The 23,212-nt window shown below is 31.9% G+C and overlaps 1 protein-coding gene across 1 annotated transcript in view; it reads left to right on the plus strand.

Moving 5' to 3' along the window:
* Nucleotides 1-23,212, plus strand: part of LOC143916237 (methyltransferase-like protein 25B) — a 588,188-nt gene that overhangs the window by 326,804 nt on the left and 238,172 nt on the right. The window lies entirely within an intron of this gene.

Consider the following 23,212-nt stretch of genomic DNA (forward strand, 5'->3'; position numbering starts at 1 on the left):
AACTGAGAGTTTCAAATGAAATCCGCAGTAACATTGACAGCAATGTTTGCTTGGAATGTTATGAAATACTTTAGTGAAATATCTAGTCGTTCATATTTACATACATATTATGTATAGCTAGAATAGAGTATTTATTATGGAATATTGTGCTATATTTTGTGGGTTGAACGTTTCTTGAAAGCCGGTATAATATATTCTGTTACGAAAATAAAAAAAAAGGATGAAAAGGAATTTGGAAAGGGGCCACTGTTGTGTTCTCCTTTATGTGGTCGGTATAAAAAAAGGACATTGAAAGAGGATATAGGTATGTATAGAAGATACTACGTGGCTTCAGACATGTCTGCTACTTACATACATATGTGGCATGCTTATAATAAATTAAGAGATACCCAATAGATATAGAATATTATTTATTCTATATCTATGGAAATACCACAAAATTCATTGTGTTTGAAACTAAATTTTTTAGCATATTGCATGTAGATATTTACTGAATTAGTCGGTTAGTCTCTACATACGTATATAATATGTATGTAATTGAGGATATGTACATAGTATAAATAGTTTATTGGTGTCCGTTTAGAACTAAATACTATTGGAATTCAGTTTTCGTATGTGGTAACGAATCCGACTGTAATGGGCTAAAATTTCATGCAAAGAGTTTTTTCAAATGTGACATATACATATGTACTTGAGAGTGAAGATCTGTCATCAATGCTAATTCTAAGTCAGTTCGTCGCTTAGATTAAGATGGTCTGTAAGTTGAGTGATTTTTTTTCACTCAAGAATCAAGACAAGCTATGCAAGAATAACACCATCTGATTGTATGGACATATTCGATAAATTCAAAGTAAAGTTCGCGTTATATTGAAATATCATCACAATATTATTCTAAATTAACGAATCGGTCCAATAACTCGTACTGTATGAGTTAAAATCAGCAAAAATGTGAATAAGCTTCGCTGAGTTTTAGGTTTAATTTCTGCCAATTATAAGTTCTTCAAATTTGAAGCTTCATTTAAAAAAAAAACATATTTTTACAGTAGCTAATTTGAATTCTGCTAAATGAGATAAAAATAGTTGACATATTAGAGTGAATCAGAAGAAAAATCATTCGCTTAGTAGGATGATTTTAATGATTTTATTTTAATTTGTAATGGTGTATTAAATAAGACACGTTTAATACATTGAATAGGGAAGAAATAGCAAATTGTACATAGATTTAATTACCCCATTTGGTATCATTTTCAATGGCCATCCGCCATCTTGATTAGACTGAGCAATAAAAAAAAATTACGTTCTGATAAAATAAAAAAATATAGAGATTGATTTATAGAGATTTTAAGAGTAAAAAAATTCGGGTGTGACCAACCCATGACTTTATCTATGTATTTGAGGAATATAAGAAGGTTACAAAACAAAATTCGATATTGAACTAATAGCTATGATAGCGATACAAATTGAGCGCAAATATATGGAAACTTGCACAAGACAAAAGTTCTACTTCCGGTTATCGGATTTTGTTCAAATTTTTTTTATTATTTAAAATTAGTATAATTATTATACACATTAAATATCAAGAGGATGAAAATAATTTAAAAGGTCAAAATAAAATAATGAAATATTGTTTTAAAAAAAATACTACTTCCGGTTTACGAATTCTGACCAAAATGTTAGCAGCTCTAAGCTTGTACATAAAAAATACAAGTATAAATTATCAGCTTAATACGTTCAGGGGAGTGGACAGGATCCAGGCGACAAAATTTTTGGCCTTTCTAAGAGGAAAAAATCCCACTTCCGGTTTATTAAATTTAGTGATTTTTTTTTTATTTTCATTAAATTGATACAAGAATTATACTTGAATTTTTTCACGAAGATCACACATGTTTAAGGGGTCGAAAAAAATAGTGGAAGAAAAATCAAACAGCCACTAAACTGCCACTTCCGGTTTAGGGATGCTTACCAAATTTTATATATAACTTGATATTATGCTTAAACTTCTAGATATGAAATGAAATAAACCAAAAAGTTTCTGAGAAAAACATAAAAAACCTCGATTCTCTAGAGTAAAAGTACTACTTCCGGTTCAGGTTCAAAAAATATTTAAAAAATATGAAGTTATAGAATTTATAATTTATATTACATGTAAAAAAATTTAGTTCGATTCAGTTAGCGGTTTGGAAGATAATTGAATTCGAAAACTTAAAAAAAAGAGGGAAGGTACCATTTTCGGTAATTTTAAAAATTTACGTCGTGTCGATAAGAATTTCAGTAACCAATATTAAGTTTCAGTTTGATAGGACTAACGGTGTTCAAAAAAATCCCCAAAATACACAGACACAGACACACGCATTTTTTCTAGATCATGAAAACGTGATCAGTAATCGATTCTGAGTTCGAATCAGTCAAAATCTCAAGTTCGAATTTTCACATGATCACAAAACTTCATCTATTGTTTTTACGGGTCTACATGACGAGCCAGAATGTGAAATTACAGAAAACACAAATATCGGAAGGCAAAGATCGAAAATCAAAAGATCTTAAGTCGAAAGATCAAAAAAAAGGGTGCATGGTAAACGGTACATACTCATTTAATTTGCGCGAGCAGGGTACAACAGGAACAAAAGGAACAGGCTTTTCTTCCCGTATTCTGCGCGCGCATATTAATACGGGAGGAAAAGCCTGTTCCTCTTGTTCCTGTTGTATCCTGCTCGCGCAAATTAAGTGAGTATGTACCGTTTATTTGCATGGGCACCCTTTTTTTTTTGATCTTTCGACTTAAGATCTTTCGATTTTCGATCTTAGCCTTCCGATATTTGTGTTTTCTGTAATTTAACATTCTGGCTCGTCACGGAGACCGTGTTACGGTTACTACGTACATAGATAAAGTAACATCTATTGTTACTACGTACATAGATAAAGTAACATCTATTGTTACTACGTACATAGATAAAGTAAAAATATGAGAGATTTTGACTTTTAAAATTCGCTAGATTAATTAATTATAAGTATTTCAAAGCAATGAAAAACATCCGACTATTGATTTCAATACTCATTTTTGGCACAGCAAACACTAGATTTTGAATTAAAGTTTGCCAAACCCAAAAATCTGTAAAAATTGCCCACTTTTTTAAACAGTTATATCTCTTATATGTATATAACGAAAGCAAGTCAACAAAAATCATTCATAATCGAAATCGATGAGTCAAACTTAGTAAATATTTATTAATCTCCGATCCGGTAAGTACAAAATGTTACTCAGTGCTATCTATGCATTCGCAAGAATCTCAGTTTGGGCTTTATTGACCAAGGAATTCCGCATTTTATAGAATCTGAACTCTTTCAACCCAACTTCATAACTCAAAGCATCAGAATTTGAATCAAACCTTTCAAATATTCTTCCTAATCGCAAAACATATACGGTATAATCACAGCATCAGAAACTGACGATCATCTCTTTGCTTGAGCCGTCTTGGCTAATTTGATTTAAACACTTGATCATACACTGAAAATGATAAGCAGCGCACGCGACTAGTCAAATATCTAACAATAGAGCCCACAAAAAAAAACAGAACAAACAATTCAAGTTACCAGGGGTGCCTCTCAGACAATGCGCAGAAAATCTGCGAATCACCACCTGTTTAAATGTATCGATAATTCACCTGTCGTCCCGGGAAATATTAGCTTTGGAGATCGAATAGGTGGATCGAACAAAGCTGGTCAAACAAGTCAATTAAACGGCGATGTAGACGATTTCACCTGTTCATATATATTGTACGTAGACGGCGAAGTCGTAAACTGTTGACAGAGACATTTAAACAATATGCTAATTTGTGGACACTTGAGTAGCACATACACGAGGGTAGTTAGTGTGGTTTGAAAATTTCATATTCGACAACCAGATGCAATTTGTCAACAATCAATCAATTGACCGATTGAGTGTGTAAATATAACAGATCAAAGTTAAAGATAAGTTTATAGATTCAATTTACATTATATCATATGTGGATTGAAAGGTTTAAGATTAAAATTTTGGTTGAAGTCGATTTACAATAGAGCATATCTGAAATGGATGATGATGGAAGGATGAACTGACCGAGTAACCGCGAAAACACACTGAGTGGTACGGAACGTCATGTCCTTGGCTTCTCTCTATGACAGTGAGTGTTCCCCAAACCGAATTCCGCTGTATTTGCACGTGCATATGTTTCTCCTGCATTTCTTCAAATATTGTATTCACCGGTATCGATCACTGTCAAGCAAGGATAAATACAAGGATAAAATAGCACCGAAAACGCTCCTGTGTACCATGTACAGTAGGACCTCGATTATCCGGATTGTTAAAAATGAACACAAATTTTACGATTTACGCTGTTTTGAAATGTATAACATAAAAATTCGAAAATAAGACGGATAAATGAGTCAGTTGTCTTCAAAATTCAATACTCCAAGGACGTTAGTTTCTTGAAAATTTGAATTTTAAATATTTATTTTTAATATTACCAATATGGGAAAGAAAACGTGTTGTATTATCGTTTAAAGACAAATTATATACATATTAGCAATGCTTTAAAAAGCGGTGTGTTAGGACTTTTTTTTTTAAATAAATATGGTGTTGGAACTTAAACCATCTCGGATATAAAAAAAACTGAGTGAAAAAATTATGAAGTTTTTGATGCTTTAATTTCAGAAGCTCAGGGCGTAAGGTTATGAAAAAATCAGGAAATGAAGAAGTCGAAGAGTATATTTTTATGTGGTTCATTCAAAGACGATCATTTGGATAGCCAATATCTGGTCCATTATTGTATGAAAAGTAATCGCGATTTGGCAGCTTCAAAAAGATTAAAAAATTTATAATTTACTGTCTGAACCCGGCATGCGTTGCAATGCCACAATAACGCATTCAATTCCCGTTCCCGTTCTCGTTTCCGTTCCCGTTCTCGTTCCCGTTCCCGTTCCCATTTGTCGGTAAAACGCAGGCAGCGAACACCTTGGTCGCGACGCGAAAACATTTGAAGTTATAGCGTTGCAATGAGACTCATTCCCGTTTTTCCCCGTTTCCGTTCACGTTTTTTACCGTTTTTTTTTCAGAGTAATCTTCCCAGACATGCATACAACAAATCCTAAAAGTTCCACCGTAATCGGTTCAGTGGTTTAGGAGCCTATTCGAGAAACACACACAGACATTCATTTTTATATATATAGATATTGATCATCATGTTATTATATATGTAAATTTAGACGAATTAAAATTATTCTGGGAAATACTTAATTATAAAATATATTAACTCTTTCCCAGTCAATTGTGATTTTTTCGATTATCCGGATTGTTTATTATCCAGACTACCTTCATCCCCAATTAGTTCGGATAATCGAGGTTCTACTGTACATATATAGGCTAGCGACAAGTGTCTTATGCATGTCTTAAAAGATAAGAATCATCGTTATCGTTTGCAGTCAAACTTATGTATTTCAATACAAGGACAAAATATCACTGAAAACACTCCAGGGGTGAGATTTACGAAGAGCGACGGAACAGATTTGACTTAAGAAGCTTTTTTTTCATATGCAAAACTATTTTTATCTATATATGTATGTATGTACGTAGTAACAATAGATGAAGTTTTGTGATCATGCGAAAATTTGAACTCCAGATTTTGACTGATTCGAACTCTGAATCGATTACTGATCACGTTTTCATGATCTAGAAAAAAATGTGTGTGTGTGTCTGTGTGTCTGTGTATTTTGGGGATTTTTTGAACACCGTTAGTTCTATCAAACTGAAACTTAATATCGGTTACTGAAATTCTTATCGAAACGTCGTAATTTTTTTTCAAATTTTTAAGTTGACTGGAAATGTCCTTTTTTTAAGTTTTTGAATTCAATTATCTCCCAAACCACGAACTGAATCGGACTGAAACTTTTTTACATGTAATAGAAATAATAATTTTTATAACCATATGTTTTTTTAAATATTTTTATCTGAACCGGAAGTAGAAATTTTACTCTAGAGAATCGAGGTTTTTTATGTTTTTCTCAGAAACCGTTTGGTTTATTCACCTGAAATTTCATATCCAAAAGTTTAAGCGTAATAACAAGTTATGTATAAAATTTGGTACGTATCCGTCACCCAGATGTGGCAGTTTACTATTGTTCGAAAAAATTCAAGTATAATTCTTGTATCAATGTGATGGAAATAAAAAATAAGTGGGATTTTTTTCTCTTAGAAAGGTCAAAAATGTTGTGCCCACTACTCTGTCCACACCCCTGAACGTATCAAGAAAATTTATATTTGTATTCTTTATGTACTAACTTAGAGCTGATAATGTTTTGGTCAGAATTCGTTAACCGGAAGTATTATTTATTTTTAAAACAATATTTCATTATTTTATTTTGACCTTTTAAATTATTTTAATCTTTTTTATATTTATTGTGCATAATACTGATAAAAATTTTAAGTAATAAAAAAAATTGAACAACATCCTACAACCGGAAGTAGAACTTTTGTCTTGTGCAAGTTTCCATACATTTGCGCTCAATTTGTATGGAAAATGGTTACTATTTCATAATGCTGCCGGTATGTATGAATGTGTCTGTACGGTTCAATATAGAATTTTATTTTGTAACTTTCTTATATTCCTCAAATACATAAATAAAGTCATGGGTTGGTCACACCCGAATTTTTTTATTTGTATCGTAGCAACGAAATGTTTATCACAATTTTTGTTTTTTCCTGCCACCCCATAATGTTGTCGATGTATTTCTATCAAAATATTGTCAGCAGATACATATCTCTTAACCAAATCTTAAATGATTAGGGTCAACCTTAACTTAACCTAACCTATCCTGACCCTTTAATAAATAGGTGTTTGCTGCTAAGATGTGTTTTTTTTTGTGAAAATATTGATGAAATAAAACTAAAAAAAAAGATATCTTAGCAGCCAACACCTATGTATTTATTTAAGGGTCAGGATAGGTTAGGTTAAGTTAAGGTTGGCCCTATTCAATTAAGAATAGGTTGTTAGGGTCGGTATTATTCCATCTCAGTGCCACACGCGAGAACTGAGACCGCATATTAAAGTAAAAACGTGAAGGTAGATCGCATACTAAAGTAGCACCGTCTATTGTCTACGCATGAACTCCATTAGGTTTGGACATCCTTTCTCCTGTTTCAATGTTACATTACTAAAACATTTAATTACTAAAGAAATCGATTTAGTACATGCAGATTACTCAGAAAAAATGTTTCTAGAAATTAAAAAGATATCAAGTAGTCAAGATATCAAGAAGTATTTTATTTGCAACATTAAGATGTTCTGTATTTCGTGTTAATATGTAGATGCCTAGCAAATTTCCAAAAAAAAATGTTATAAATAAATGCTTTTCTATGTTAGTATTTATGTACATATATTGATAATAAATTCTGTGTAAATTGATTGTATGTATCTAAGGCTAAAAAATCAAAATGATTAATGTCAAAACTATTTAATTCTTCAACGAATTAAAAATCACGAGGCTTTATAATAAATATACCTATTTTTATATTTTACAGGACTAAGTCCTGTAAAATATAATCTTAAAAATATAATCTTAAAAAATATATTTTTAGGTGTACAATATTTCCCCAGCAACAGACTGCGGTGAATTCTATGGTTAACGCCATAGTCTGCCATGCTGAAAAGTGCGTTTTAATTCGATATTTGAACACGTGCTACTGTTTCCACAAATACTGTGGAAATATTATCTTCTGAGCATGTGCTACTGATAAAAAGAAGTGTGCTGAATTATAAACATCTGTTTCTAAAAGACACGCAAAATTGCGTCGTTAGCCGTCGAGCTTAAATGCAACACACTGCATAATAATTGGCTTTTATCAAAAAAGTAAATATTTTGATCGCTCGTTTACAATTGTAGATTCTAAGCTGAATTTTGCGATTGTTAAATTGTTGCCAAGGCGATGGCTTTCGTCAGCCGCAATAAATGATATAACGATAGCGTTTCCTGGTAAGATCAGTTACCGGTAATATCATTTCAATACTTGTGCAGATTTATCTCCAAAATTTTGTACTTTTTATCTAAGCAGCGATCTCGTTAAACACATCTGAATACTAGTATTGTCCCTATGAAATATCATCGAATGGGTTTATGGTATATTAAGTTATTAAATAAAAAATAAATAAAATAAATGTGTCGGTTCTATGTTCGATCCACATCGTGGTCGTATTTTTTTCAAATACCTTTTAAATATAATTGATTTAATATTTTTATATATTTGTATAATATGAAAAAAGTTTTTTAAAAACATACCTCTTCCATAATTTGTATATAAAATTATTATTTTGAATAAAAATACCAATAATTTTATTTTACTACCGCCATCTATGTTTAAAACTAAGAACTGGATAGACGTCAGTCACTTTTCAGAAATTCAAATTTCATACGCGTGTTACACGATATTTTTGCACCATCGTAATGGTGGAGGAGCCATTTACTTATATTGATGACCAAAATGAGCAATATGGCAAAGTATGAAAACGATCGGATACGAGGAAAACTTTTTATAATCGTAAGTGAAACGTAAAGGAGGTATGTAATATGTAAAAAAAATGGTTCTCAATCGCGCTAAATGAAATAACCGCTATGTATTTTTACTCTATCTATGTTTTTATAAGGCGTAACGTAAGCAATTTCTAAACTGTAACAGACCTATAATATAGTGATCGACCCGATGAAAACACATTTGAAATTATTGCGTTGCAATGACACTCATTCCCGTTTTTACCGTTTCCGTTCCCGTTTTTTTTTCACAGTAAGCTTTCCGGACATGCACACAACAAATCCTGAAAATTTCATCGTAATCGGTTCAGTGGTTTAGCAGCCTATTCGAGACACACACACACACAGACATTCATTTTTTTATATATAGATAAATCATCAAATTTCGAAATGATGAAAAACCCGAAATTAGCGAGTAATTTTTGGACAAATTAGCAGTATCTTTATATGAATCAGCGAAATTCAGAATGCTGAAAACTAGAAAATTGCGAGAAATGGGTAAAGGTTGCTAATTTGTTGGAACCGTTTCAATGAAAATCAGATAAATCGGCAAACTCTGATAGGAAACGAACGACCTGGAGTCACAAACCAAGGTCTGGTCAGCAGCAACCAGTGGAACTCGAGCCCGTGACCACTATGTAGACTGACACGTCCGTCAGTCTTCTAATTGGTTCACTCGTACGTTACTTAGACGTTGCCACGTTATGAATAACGTCCGAATGACTCGGTCTGTGTCTATTACATATTATCGTATTTAGTGTTGTGAGTCGAGAATATTCTCGGAGAACGAGAATATTCTCGTTATTCACCGATAATTTTATTTTTTCTTGATTTAATCATTCTTTTTAACTTAACACACAAGATCGTAAAAAATGTTTTGATTCAATTCCTCCCACATATTTAACGTTCACACGAATTTATCAATTTATTTTCAAAGTTTTCGACGAAATTTTTTAGCATAGATTTTGTATGAGTTTGGGTATTTTAATTGTTATTTCACATCAGTGCGTACTTTTAAAACACATTACATAATATGAAGTCGTAAATTTATTAAGTTTAGAAACGATAAAAATTGGTAAATAAACAAAGCGAGTTACCATTAAAACTAAAATGTCAGTTGGTTTTTTTTGCTTCCAGATCTATGTTAAATCTTTTAATACAAACTACATAATAGGCATAACATTTCTGTTGTGTTAAGCCAACTGCTCAAAAGTCACATTTGCTTACCCTCTCTCTGTACATATGAAATGCAAAATGTTAAAAATTTGTATTAATTAGGTTTTTACATTAGTTAATTAATTTTATTCGTGTCTTCCCTCATCTTACCGTTCACATGAATTCATCCATTTTTTGAAATTGCAACGGAATAGTATAAAAGCCTTCCAGATGCTCTAAAAAAGAATATTCTCGGTTTGGAGAATATTCTCCAAAAGATTATTACCGAGAATTTTACAACGCTAATCGTATTCACCCGGTATTAAATAAGTTTACTATTAAGTACTATTTTCAAAATAATACAAGTATCGTTTAAGTTTTCGTATTTTAATAACAGAGATGGTTTGATACACCTTAATATATTTGCAATTAGTCATAATGAAAGTATTATATTGACTTTTAACATATTAAACGAATGTTTCTTCGTGGCGTTGATTGAATCAGACTTCCAAAGTATGTAGATTTGAAGGTTTCCAGAAGAGGTGTTTGAAGTTTGAATATCGAAGGCCAGGCGACCTATGGTAACATTTTTTACATGGTTAAAAATCACAAAATAACAAGCACAGTCAATTGAGGCAGCTGATAAAACAACATCGAGCTTAAGTCTTGCAAAAACAACAACACTGTCAATTGGAATGATTTTAATCTCGTCAATTGACTGTTGCAAAGTTGATTTGACCATTTTGCCACACCCCTCATCTCTCGTATGCCGGAAGAGACTGACGTACAAGTGGGTATGTAATTTAAGTGGACTTTGGAATATAAATATGTATGTAGATACTTTTAACTAGACAAAGCTATTATCACTCTACTAGGAACTGCATACATACATATGTATCATATGAAGTCATTGACATTACTTGGGAACCGTATGCATCTAAAATGGTGCACTTGTATACTGCTAATCGAAAGCAGCGTATGATTTTTTTAGTTTAAACTTAACTACTTTATGTTATATATGGGCATATATATGGGATTTATTTTTATAACCTAGAAGAATTTATGTACGAATGATTAAGTTGGCATGGATGAGTAGAATGAATGATAAGATTGGTAGCATGTAATGTGACGCTTAGACCGTTGCAGCACTCCGCCTAGTAAATAATGTTTCATTTTACAGTAACTGACAAACATATCCTATATACATACGGATCAAGTATATGTATGTAGTCCTGTCTGGATGTAGAAAACCATTTCTCTTAAATGAATACAACAGTTTTATTTTAATTTGGGTGTGTAAGCAGTCCTCTGCTGGTAAATAAAAATATGTATGTTGGAAGGGATTTTAAAAGGATGCAATAAAATAAATAAATATTTTTATAATTGTTTTTATATTCTCTGTAAAGTTAATAAAGATTTGACAAAGCAGCATTGACTTATCAAGTTTGGAAATTGAAACAGTGTTTAAAATACTGTATAAAAATTAAATTATAATGAAATACATGTGTATATGCATATATTTATATATCAAAAATTGAATTATGAATGTACTGCTTTAAATAAATTCAAATAAAAATCACCTGTATACATACATACTCTATTTTACTAAGCAAAACATTTTTAAAAAATTTTGAACTTTCTTCAACCGATTTATCCTCTTCATGAGCTAGCTTTATGAATATTCTTCCAATTAGTCCTCACTATCTTCGAAAATATGAAGCAGTTATATTTAACACCAGCATTCCATGTTAAACATCCATCGATGATTGACTATGTCTCATTTTGGTTGAGGCTAATGACCATCCCAAGGTAGCAGATATTGTCTTAATCGATGAACAATTGATGTTGAAGGTTTGGACTTTACAATATTACATACATACATGAATATATGTATTCGTACATATGCAGAATTGTATGTAGATATTTTCAAAGCCCATACACAGGTACTGCACGAGTGAAATATTTCAATTGACAAAATGACACAGTTTTCTGGATTTGCATCTCTCAACATGTCAAAGTTAAATAATGATAAGGCCTAAAGTTCCCACCAGTTATTTTTCAATATAGAATTTATGACGTGTGTATAGTGTTATCCACTAGACGAGAGGACGATTATGTTCTATTATTTTGTGACGTATTTTGCCAATTGTCACGAGGTCTCTTTTGGCATTGAAAATAAGCAACACGTTGATCGTATCTTTCAACAATAACGTAACATTCAAGCACAAACATAAAATCTAATTTTATCGCGTATATGAATGAAATCAAACATGTCAAGCGAGTGATGCGCGAGTCATTAGGCGGTTGATGCTCTGATATATGGAGTTGGATACTTAAAATTGGATATTATTAATAAATCACTCTTCTGCATAATACATACCTACGTATACACAGTGAGCTTCGATTGCATTTCTTAAAACCAGAGAGTTATAATCGATTTCATTTGCAGAATCACGCTATAGGTCAATGATTCGTTAACAACCATAAATCAAATTAAAAAAATATGAAAAGGTAGATCATTCATATGTACATTCACTTGATACATTACCAGATTCCGGTTACAGGTAGCATTTCAGTGACAGCTACTGGTTTTTTTTTAACAGATACATATTTCGAGATAATCAGAGATTTTAATTATTGATCCAATCACAAAAGTATGACCATCTATTATATTATATGATAGCAAGCTAGAGTAAAATGTGATCGTTTGGAATCCGTATGAAGCAAATTACTCTCCAATGATTGAGAAAGTGCAGAAAGCATTTCTTCGTTTCTTATATAGGAGTATGGGTATTACCCATATCTTTACCCCGCTCCTTTTCTTTTGGGCATGCTGGGGTATAATTTCCTTGAATTTCGGAGAAACTTATCATTCCAGACTTCTCCAGCTTTTACGTAGTAATACGTCATGCCCGTCGTTGCTGGAACAGTTGGTACTTTATAGCTCTTTATGTGCGTGATAGACATTATCATTTGATGGTTGAACCTCCTGCCCGCATAGTTCTTTATCGGATGCCTCCAAGAGCTATCTGCCTTCTTAATGAAATCGTTGTTGCTGAGCCTGAATGTGATAGTTTCTGCCTCAATTAAAGGATATTATTTTTGTCTGGTAACCTGCGCTCATCCTTATTTTCATAATTGAATGTGATGTATGAGTGGAATTTTGATCTTTTCTCTTCCATTTGGGCCTCGCAAGGATGTTTTGTATTTGTGTCCGGTTCTTATACATATGTATATTGGTGCTGGCTGTAGATGCAAGATATTCCCTACTTTGTATGTTATTATTTGATATTTTTACTTTATCTGCTATTATTATAATGCTATTGCTTTTTATGATTATGTATAAATGTATTTTTGTGTGTGTTTTTTTATTATATTATGTATATGTTTTTATTTTTCTTATCTCTCTGTATTTTTTCGCCCATTGTGGCGCATTAGGGACTTCTGTAATGGACACACACGGACTCCTGGTCCAAACTTAAATAAATAATATATTAAGTATGATTTTCTATATGAAGCTTGCTACAGTAAAATGCAATATTTTATGTATGTATCTAAATTATTGAGATGGAAACATTCAATAAACATTCAACAATTACACGATTTGCCTTTTGAAAAGGTCTTTATTTACAGTCCAATTCGTCTTTTTTTGAACGATAAGGAAGATTGATCGCGCAAAACTACAGGGAACGAACGAAGCAATCAATTTAAAATTTAAACGATCAATCTTTCGAATTGTTGCCGGGCTCGATGATGATTTTAACCTCTCAGTCATATGTTTAAGCCTCGCATATTAAAAATCGATTAAGTTTGCAAAATATTTATAAAAGATACGGTCTGTTATTTAGTTGAACTTAACTGAACGAGATAACGAGTCGAATTTCAAAGACGGGTGCAAAAAAGGCGTTGACTTATCAGAGATAAGTAGATAGAAAAAAACCTGTCGTAAATAATGATAAATGCAACCAATATGTGACAGATATTTCAATTAATGATGGATAATTAGTTGTATTGAATACTAATCTTATAAGAAAGGCAATTGAATTTGAATATTTTTTTCTTCGTTTTATGATAAGAATTAATCAAAGGTTGGACCAGATGGTCAAATATCAATTAGGCTCTATTATATATATACTAGCTCACTTTAAAGGACTTTTATTAACCAAACATAACATTAAAATAATAAAATAAATATTTATACCATTTTTTTTAAATATTTTTTGTCAAGGCAGTGTTCAGTCGTTCGTTCCGGTGTTTGACAAGATGCAGGAAGGAAAGGCAGGTCGAACAGAAAAAATAATTAAATATACAATTAAAGGATTAATATACGTACATATTTTGCCTTTTTTTATACATACTTTAAACTGAAAGGTCAAAAGTTTGTCAATAAGCGAATTATCTCATTGGGGAATACGCTAGCATGCTGTCGTAAAACGAATGTGCGAATTGGTCTTCTCGGAAAAATAAAGTTGCACTGGTCGACGTTCCGAGAATACCGTTTATTCAATAACCAGACGATCAGGTCGCTGTTCATCCAGGGGTTAGGAGGGGTTTCCGGAGCCAGGTCGTGTTGTCCAGCACGTCCGCCACTCAGTCCAAAGTCTGATGTTCCTAATCGCGCACGGTGAGTCACGATTAGTGCAAAATAAAATTTCCAACTCAAGTGCCATTCTAGAGAAAGGGACGTCATAGAAACTTCTTCTGGTTGGAATATACGTCTTGGGGATTTTTAATTTGGGGATTAAAATTTACACTTAAAAAAATCGAGGTCAAATTTCTGCAAATGGATTCTAAACTGGGGAGCGCCTGGTGTTTGAGCGTTGAGACTTGAGGTTGGGGCAATAACCATAAATATTGGTAGCACTTACATAATGTATGATTGACTAATGAGGAATAAGGGAGATTCACAGTTATTGGCCAGCATATGTGTGTAAGTGGCAGTTGGCTTCTTTGGATCTTATAGTCAAGAAATAAAGTGGAAAGCATTGTGCACCTACAATGGTACTCTTGTTCATTACAAATCAATAGCAGTACACGATTTAATAATTTAAATTTAATTTGAATCGACCAACTACTATAGACTGGTCAGTTGCTGTGGTTTCTCCCATACTTTTGGTAGTTTTCTAGTGTTCTTTTAATCCATTTTTAAATCATCTGTCTTGCACAATCAAGATCTAAGTTTTTTTACTTTATCTATGTACGTAATAACAATAGATGAAGTTTTGTGATCATGCGAAAATTCGAACTCGAGATTTTGACGGATTCGAACTCAGAATCGATTACTGGTCACGTTTTCATGATCTAGAAAAAATGTGTGTGTGTCTGTGTGTGTGTCTGTGTATTTTGAAAGAAAGGTCAAAAATGTTGTCGCCTGGATCCTGTCCACACCCCTGAACGTATTAAGCTGAAAATTTATATTTGTATTCTTTATGTACTAACTTAAATTTGATAACGTTTTGGTCAGAATTCGTAAACCGGAAGTAATATATTTTTTTAAAACAATATTTCATTATTTTATTTTGACCTTTTAAATTATTTTTATCGTCTTGATATTTAATGTGTATAATAATTATACTGATTTTAAATAATAAAAAAAATTTGAACAATATCCGATAACCGGAAGTAGAACTTTTGTCTTGTGCAAGTTTCCATATATTTGCGCTCAATTTGTATCGCTATCATAGCTATTAGTTCAATATCGAATTTTGTTTTGTAACCTTCTTATATTCCTCAAATACATAGATAAAGTCATGGGTTGGTCACACCCGAATTTTTTTTAGCTCTGCTCAACGTTTATTTTACATCGTTTTTACATAGATCTGCTCAACGTCTATTTTACTTCATTTTGGGTAGGCTTTTTCATCATCATCATTTCCAGTCCTTGACAATCCACTGCTGGATGAAGGCCTCTCTAACACGCTTCCATTCGTCTATGTTTAGTGCAACCTCATCCATCTCACTCCACATATTTTACAAATTTCATCTACCCATCTTCTCTGCTATTTTTCTTTTACTTTTTTACATTCCCTCGGGTACCATTCTAGCACTTATTTTGTCCACCTTTCGTCCATTTTTTTATAAACCTCCTTTATGTTTCACTTACGATTACAATTCAGAGGACAATTGACCTCTTATCCGATCGTTTTCATACTTTGCCTTATTGCTCGTTTTGGTCATCAATATAAGTAAATGGATCTTCCGCCATTACGATAGAGATAAAATATCGTTTAAAACGCGTTTGAAGTTCGAAAATTTTAAATCTTGGTGACGTCTATGTAGTCTTTAATTTTATACATAGATGGCGGTAGTAAAAACATAGATGGTGGTAGTAAAAACATAGATGGCGGTAGTAAAATAAAATTATTGGTATTTTTATTAAAAATAATTCTAGCTATGAGACCCGCCCATTGCCATTTAAATCTCTTCGCTCTCTCCACTACATACATATATCTACTACCCTTATCATACTTTTCATCCACGTATTCCCATTGTGACGAGCGTGCAGCGTTCCATACTTCTTTGAGTGCATTGGGCTCTGTGCAGCAATAATAATATATAATAAATCCTACCGCTTCGATATCTTTTCAGTCAATATATTAAAGTAACGTTTTTAATTTGATGATTGATGTCAGTGATTATTTTTGATCCTTTCTTATTATTCCAATATTTTACAGAAAAATACTAATTCTTTTGACAGTTTTGTATATCATTATTTTACAATAAAAAAATTTCAAATGGCTACTTTTCAACTCACTATATTATATCTATTATTCAGTTAAAATATTAAATAATAAAATGAAAATACATATATAATACGCTATACGTACTTTTAGATAGTAAAAAGGTATTAAAAGTACATTAGGTCATTTGGAAGTAGCAACTCGAACTTAGAAACCTTATATTCAAGAAACATGATAAGTAGCAATTAAGCAAGTTTACACTAATCCTTTGGAATGAAGACTCGTCCTATTTTACGCTGGTATTTTTTAATGTTGATATAAAAATAGGCATTGGTGGGATATTGTGAGATTTAAATTTTATGAATTTGAAGCTTATAAAATGTATTTTATAATAATATAAAGTAATAATTAAAATAACTGTAAGCATACCTTTGGATAGAAAAATTTAAAATTCGTAGAAATCACAATACCTTCGTATTCGCTTTGGCTTGGATGCAACTGAATAACATGAATTTTTACTTTTGTTTAAATTTTGAACAGAAAGTATTCCATTATCTAAATTTGTATGTGGAATACAATTTTTTTTATAAATTATCATAGATATTGGGTTTGATTTATCACTTGTCAGTTGGAATATTTCTAAGATACATACATTTGTATGTAAGTGCTTAGATCGAAATCAAATTGAACTTAATTGATTTATTAACAAGAACAAAAAAAATTGAAGAATTAATAGCTTATCAGTTTGGAATTAATAAATGATACAATAGTTAAACATATTTTTTGTTCATTTCACATAATCAAAAAAATATTGATAGATTACTATTGGTATTCCAATAAACTCAATACAAAGCGAGTTTATTTGGAAATTAAATCATCTTTAATCAAAACACCCGCAGAACTAGCTCTGAATTCGAGTTGTAATCACATAGTATGCTTTTACAGGTATTTGGGAATATTTTTTTCATCTTGATTGGTGCTCCTGTCGATCAACTGTCAAGTCCTTATTTGGTCTGGAATAAATTCAACCGAAATGCTGGTATCTTCCAAACTTTAATTTTATACGTTTCCTTCACAGCAACAGAGCTTAGAAATTTCCAGTAATCTAGCTATTTTTTTTATTATAGCTCTTGAGATTATTTTATTTTGTAATTTCTCTCACAATTCGACACAGATTAAACCGTTGAACCTTTTTTTTATTGAAATAAGGTATTATGATTGCAACTATCAGAAGTTGGAGTTTGATTTGTAGGTTGGGTAATCAACAGTGGAACCGACAGTGTTAATAGTAATACGATAAAGGTTATCAATGAGACTATTTTTAAAAATAATACGTCACAATATATTTGATTGATTAAATTTTGGATTAAGAGTTACACGTGAACTTGAATTTTTCTGAACAGTTTCAATAATATGTTAAAATATATACAAGGCTTAAAGCTTTATTATAAAACATTATACTAAATACTAGCTCACCCATAGACAAAATGGCAATATGGCATGCACGTTATTGCACAACATGAATAAAGGTCTTACTAGTGTGTAATATGACTCTTTTTAATCAACTCCAATTTCAAAGGAATGAATATTGTCATATGAGGCCAAAGTCTAGCACTAAAATTATACTGGATGCTTATATAGAGATATATGTTTTGGCTGCACTTCAATTTATGTCGAAGCAACTGGAAGGAATTCCATCTCAATGACATTGCTCATTTGGTTCTAGTCCCTTTGCAACTTTCATAATGTATGTGTGTGTGTCTAAAATACTGATAATACGACTAAAAAAACGGAATGCGCTTAAGACTTATTCGACTCAAGTAATCTCATTCGTTGGGTTTGTCCCTTTTTTGTCTATTTTTATAGATAAAGAAAGTTTTATTATATATTTACTTGTAAATAGGTTTATGAGATATTTTTTCCTATTACGCTATACATATTAAGAGGGCTGGACACCAGCGCCTTGTCCATACAAACGTATTACACTTCTCCCTTCCTCAATTATGGCACTAGAGATATTATTTTTTAATATGCTATAAATATCCACCATTGGGATGCATCTATCGTTTTATTTTTTGATTAATTATTTTTTATAGGAGCTAGGAGCCGCCAAACATCTATAAAATCGCCTCTTTTTTACACCCACGAAAAGAGTCCAGCGTGCTTATTTAACGGTTGATTTAAAAAAAAATACGCCGATAGATGCACAGAAAGTATCTTTCTCATACCGATGATGAAATTTTTTTAAAAATTGGTCCAGTTTTGAAGGAGAAAATAGGAGAATACGAAACCTCGATTTTGTCGATTTAAAATACGTTTTATCTGGTCGAAGCGCAACTGTCGCATGCACTCAATATATATATATTGATATATACTGTCGCATTCACTTAATATATACATATATCGAAGAAAGGAACGGCAACAAAATTAAGGTTTCGGGTGTACAGCCCTCTTAACATTATGATAATATAATACTATGATTACTAACAAAATTAATTTAAAATTGTAAAATAAAAAATGATCAGTAGATCAGTAGCGATTAAAATAGATATAAGATGTATTGTGAACATAACTTAGTAATAATAAAAAGCATTTAAAAATCAAAAATCAATTATATATTTACAGAGAACCATAAAAATACAAACAGTAGACAAATGTACGTACAATAAATTATCAGATGGATCTTGTTGTAAATGGGTATGTACAGTGGCGGACTGGCCATACAAGCGAACATGCCCGATGGCATGTGGGCCCCACTATCTGTTAGAAAATATGGGCCCTCAGTAAAATGAAATAACTTTTTAACTATTTCACGTGTGTAAAAATTTATAGGATATTGCACTTTGGGACCTAAAGTTTGGGTATTTCAACAAAACAAATTTCTTACGATATACATAAACAACTAATACCTGCTTTAATAGCCCAAGGATCGGTTAACTTTTTTTATTAGGCTCGAAATGTAAGTTTCAACATTTGCGTGGGCCCTTTTGCTGGGCCCATTTTTAACCTCAATATTATGTACATATATACCAATACCTATGTAACAACTACCTACTGAAATAAAAATGGGAATAAACAAATTTCCGTGAATAATATGAACTGAATTGCTTAAAACAATTTTGATAGGACGATTCATCATCAAACAGCGATTTAAATTTACTTACTTTCAAAATAACATTTGATTACTTATTATTATTTAAGTACTTCGACGATATAGTAAGATTTAAATACACAATTTTAAACAGTTTCCGAATATAAAATCTATTCGTAATCTAGACACATCCATGTATATAGAAATATAGGATAGAGCCCCCTCCCCAAAATCCCGATTTTCGCATGATCACAAAACTTTATCTATTGTTATTAAGTACATATGTATGCATGTATGTACATAGATAAAGTGAAAAGACAGTCGGTAGAAATTAAGTTGATTGATAGTTTTTTAGTGACTCAGTTTGATGGTCGATTTTTGTTGACCATGTGAAGATTTTTAGAAAAAAATTTTCGCCTGCGGCGCTTTTTTCACTTTTTACATAATATTTTTTTATAATTATTTTATCAAAAATAAGCTTATTTTTTCATATTTTATTACTCAATAAGGTGTATGCAAAGAATATTTTCTATTTTTATTCCGATATAAAAAAGATTTTATATAATTCAATTTGACCGATTTTATATAATTCAATTTGAGCGCCCCCCAAGAAAAAGCTGAAATGACGTCCCTGATTGTTTTCTACTGAAAGTAAAAGCCGCTTTTATGCCGCATTATTTTATGATGCATTCTATTTACCTAGGACAAGGGTTAAAAAAAATATACAATGTAATTTATGCATCTATTTTGCTTTTTCCATTTTTCTTGTACTTAAATTTGTTTATTCCCATTTTTGAAAATTTTATTTTTTTTACCCTTGATTTTTAGCGTGATGGAAAGAAGAAAATTTTGTTATATGGGGGGGGGGGACAAATTTTTTTAACCCTGGGGGGCCCCCTTTGACTCCTGGCATGCACTAATTTCAGTCCCAGTCCGCCACTGGGTATGTATGTGCGATTTCAATTATCCAATTGGTGCCAAGTGTGACGAGAAACAATTTCGCGAAGCTCTAAGCAATAAATAATCCCTGATTGAATAGATCAAGTAATATCTGAGAACCCTTTTATGAAGTGTTCAAATATAAATATCAAACAGTTGCTAGGTAACGTTTTCTTTTTTTTCAACATCAATTAACTATGTAGTTGAAACTGGAGCAATTAAAGGGTTTATTAGAACCGTATATACATAAGTAGGCCATTGTATAGGGTCAAGTAAATATCGTAGCAAAAAATTGGGCTAATCGGGCATTTATTACAATTGTGAAACCTTAGTTTTCCAAATGTTATATTGGAAAAACCATGGCCATCTTCAAAAATAAACCCGTCACACTAATTATGCGCTAACCTTCTTAAGACCAACAGAACAGACTATATATGTAGTTGTTAGCATCTAATGCTTCCAACAGCATGGTCACGGGCTCAAATCCCACTGGTTTATGCTGGCCAGACCTTGGATTTGTGACTCCAGGTCACAATTTGCCAATTTATCTGATTGTCTTTGAAACGGTTCCAACAAATTGGCAGCCTTATCCATTTTCTCGCAAAAATCTCGAGTTTTCAGCAATCTAGAATTTCGCTGATTTGTATAAAATGCTGTAAATTTATAAATTTGACCATAAATGTCTTTGTGGATGTCAATTGATACGTATTTACTGAATTTAGCTGAATTGTTTAAAATGCTGCAAGTTTGATATTAATTGATATTGTTACGTATACTAAAAAGAGCCGCCGAGTAGTTGCAATCGGATTAGCCCGAGTAGCATCCCAGAGACTGTGTGACCGTTATAATTGGTTTCAAGGATTATATCTAGAAGTGCATGTAGGCTAAAAATTAGCCGCTATTTGGTCCCTTCTAAGAAGTGACCAATGCCGTGGTACCGTGGGACCGAATGTCGTGGGAATACATATCCGAGTACGTGACCATAACAATAGGTAAACAAATCAGACGTCGAAGATGTCCTGAGAGACCTGCTCCTTATAAGGCGGTACTTAGGCGATATCAAGACATTCTGGACTGAGCCCTGCCAGTGTGTGTATCTCCTTAATCATCAATAAATGCTGTGACACGACTTTGGCCTTTTACTTGGATCCTCCACCCACCCCTACGCAACAATATGTATTTATGTACTTTGTGTAATGCTGATACTATTTGTATCAAATGTACAATGTTTCTGGCCAGGAAGGCGAATTGGGGTTACCTGTTAGGCCTTCCTGGTATAAATTAAAGATAAAATAAAGACAAATCGGTGATATCGATGAAAAAATTATAACTCATTGAATATTTTACTAACCCATCCTTTTTTCTTTCACATCGTAAACATTGAATGTTTTATTACGTGTGTGTGTGTGTGTGTTTTTTTTTGTTGTTCGGAAATACATAAATTAAAATCGGTCGGAGATTTCATTAATCGAAACTTAAATCGATTTGTTATCCCTGATTTTATTGCTTGGTGGATGTAAATAAATCGGAAATAAAACGCATATAAAAAAGTCTGAAAAATAATTAACATGTATATAAAAATAACGCAATAATTCGAAACACTATAATGAATGCAAACGTGACGCGTATTTTCACAGTTGGAAAAGTCCATGCGGTCGTTTAAACTTCAAACGTAATTAAACATTTCATCATTATTTCAAAATACGAACACACGTGCTAAAGAACCAACTCAAAACAGATTTAATATGAAGAATACTGTTATATAATAAACAATAATTTTCGCACATAAATGTGTGAGAGATTATATGTGTACTTATTTATGGATATGATGAATACACAAGATATTTTATGATGACAATTAACAATGCATGGTATTGAACGGGTTAAACTTAACTTTCACACTTGACGGGAATCACGTAGTCTATTAATATATTCTGCTAGCATCCAAAGTAAAATTCCCCATAAGATTGTGACGTCAAATGGGAAAACAGTAAATTTAAATAGTTGGAATAATATACCCTAGATCCAAATTTTTTCTCATTAAATCAGCAATTCCCAAAGACGCAAAAAAAATTTTGAATTTGAAATCATACCGATTTAAATAATTCAGGTCAATTGGTACAATCTTTTCAAATGATTTTAACAAAATGTTTACTTATTTTAATAAATATAATCCGTATTGTTATATATTTAAAACTGCTAGGATAGAGTTGGAATATTCTAACGTTTGACTTTATTTCTAATATAAAAATTTTTTCATCTTTTTAATTTATACCATGAAGGCCTAACAGGTAGCCCCAATGCGCCTTCCTGGACAGAAAAATTGTACATTTGATACAAACATATAAATTAATATCCACAGAGACAACTATGGTCAAATTTATAAACGTGCAGCATTTTAAACATTTCAGCGAAATTCATTAAATATGTACATATCAATTAACATCCACATAGAAATGTATGGTCAAATTTGTAAATTTGCAGCATTTTATACAATTCAGCGAAATTCGAGACTTCTGAAAACTCGAGGGTTTGGAAGAAATGGATATGGTTGCCAATTGTGGGAACTGTTTCAATGAAAATCAGATAATTTGACAAACTCTGATATGAAACGATCGACCTGGAGTCAATCCAAGGTCTGGCCAGCAGAAACCAATGGGATTAGAACCCGTGACCACGCTGTTCAAAGCATTACATGCTAACCACTAGTCTAATCTGCTGGTTAAATTCATCATAATCTGAAAAAATGTTTGATAAATACGATAGAAAAACAGTTGATCTGTTTGATAAG

The sequence above is a fragment of the Arctopsyche grandis genome, chromosome 1 (genome assembly GCF_051622035.1).
Source record: "Arctopsyche grandis isolate Sample6627 chromosome 1, ASM5162203v2, whole genome shotgun sequence".
In the NCBI taxonomy this organism is placed as follows: Eukaryota; Metazoa; Arthropoda; class Insecta; order Trichoptera; family Hydropsychidae; genus Arctopsyche; species Arctopsyche grandis.